We start from the raw sequence: 2,093 nt of genomic DNA, 5'->3' as shown, positions 1-2,093 counted from the left end.
AGGCAATCCACTCACCTCAGCCTCCCAAAGGCACGGGATTACAGGCTGAGCCACCGAACCCGGCTGAAGATAGGTTTTTAATTCAAAACAAGGGACAGCTTTTTAAGAGCATGAAAATGGGTAATTTAGGACACAGCTCCTTTCCCTCCTTCCCACCGTATTGTAGTGGCTCAAATATAGATTGAATCACTGCCTCACTCATCCATTCAATCCTTATTTTGTAAGTGCTTAATGCACTGCGATGGGGCTTATTCTCCTTCCCCAGCCCTCCGGACCTGGAAGCAGGTAGATTCCCACACAGCAGTACCTAACTGTAGTTCAAGGCCATGTGACAGTATAGAATGTTGGGAGAGCCCATCAAGGCAAGCAGGTTTACCTTGGTGGCATATTGGGGTGCACAGTAGGGATCAGGCTCTTGTGAATGTGGCTTAGCAGAGAAAGGTATGCAATTCCTGCTGGCCCAAGACAAAGCTTTGAGTGACACTATTCAGGATTCTTCCTACACTTGTGTCCAGGTCAAGAACAGACCCAGGTGACCCAAGGAACTGCTTTACTCCTTGACTTTTATTTTTATTTATTTTTAGTCAGAGTCTCACTCTGTAGCCCAGGCTGGAGTGCAGTGGCAGGGATCATAGCTCACCACAGCCTGGACCACCTGGACTCAGGTAATCCTTCTGCCTCAGCTTCCTGAGTGGCTGGGACTACAGGTGGGTACCACTACACCTGGATAATTTATTATTTTTTATAGAGACAAGGTCTTGCTTTGTTGCCCAGGCTGGTCTCGAACTCCTGGGCTCAAGCAATCTTTCTGCCTCAGCTTCCCAAATTGCTGGGATTACAGACATGAGCTACCATGCCTGGCCTACCTCCTGATTTTGATCGCAGAATGTCTGTAGAAACACACTGTATTTAATGTCCAATTAACTCTCCTCCCAAAGCAAGGAAATAAATTAGTCGAGTGTTGTGGCTCATACCTGTAGTTCCAGCTACTTGTGAGGCTGAGGCAGAAGGATCTCCTAAGCCCAGGAGTTTGCCACTGCAAACCAGCCTAGGCAACAGAGTGAGACTCTAACTTAAATAATAAATAAATAAATAAATAAAATATTTGGTAAAGATTTGGTGAAAAATACCAGGGCACTTCAACTTTCTCATATTTCTCCTTCTCCCTTACTCCATTCATCCCACAGAGTTCTCAAATGTATGTTGGTATAATTTAAAATATATTACTTAAAAATATATATGTGTTAAGAATTATTTAAGATATTTTAATTCTATTTTGTAACTATACTTAACAACAGTTGCATTTAATCTACTTTATGCTTAAATGTCTTCAGTATTCATCATCAACCTGTTTCAATCTTTGCCTCTTGAATTCTTTTAAAAACATTTCTTTTTTGGCTTGAGTGAGTCATGAAATAAATTTTTCTTTAAGAAGGGTTTGTAGGTATTTTGAGTTTTTGCATACTTGAGAGTTTCTTTCAATTGTCTTTACACATGAATGAAATTTTGCTTGTTGTGGAGTTTTTGGCTTAAATTTTTTGAAATTTAATGTGTTAGACAGATGTATAATGCTGGCCTGATGTTTTCTTCCTTTGTAGGCAACTTAATAAACATTCTGTTCCAAAGTTGGCACTGGAAGGACCATCTCGACATTGGGAAGGATGGCTGAAACTGGGAGCCATGAATGTTTGGTTCCTTGTCCTCACCCTAGCTTCCTTTTCCTTTTGAGTTGACATCAATCCCCAGGACAATAATGACCTCTGAGGGACAGGGGGAATCTCTCCCTTCTACCCCTCCAGACCAAGTGGATAAACCCTGCTCTTAAATCTCTGTATCCCACCTGAGTCTAAAGGGCATCATTTAATAATAAGACTATGCTAAATGGCAGTAATTATATCACATAGAATAAGAATTATGATGGTAATGACAGTTAATATTTATTGAGTGCTTACTGTGTGCCAGGTGCTGTTTTAAGATCTTGACGTGCACTAACTCATTAACTCCCTAACTTAGTGCCTAGCTTGCCCCTGTATGGCAGATACCATTTTTCTTTATCTTTTGGGAACACTAGTGAGCACAGTGGGACTCTAGAT

Source organism: Carlito syrichta, unplaced genomic scaffold (genome assembly GCF_000164805.1).
Source record: "Carlito syrichta isolate Samal-C Ts95f unplaced genomic scaffold, Tarsius_syrichta-2.0.1 Scaffold308835, whole genome shotgun sequence".
In the NCBI taxonomy this organism is placed as follows: Eukaryota; Metazoa; Chordata; class Mammalia; order Primates; family Tarsiidae; genus Carlito; species Carlito syrichta.
This window is presented reverse-complemented; position numbering follows the sequence as displayed.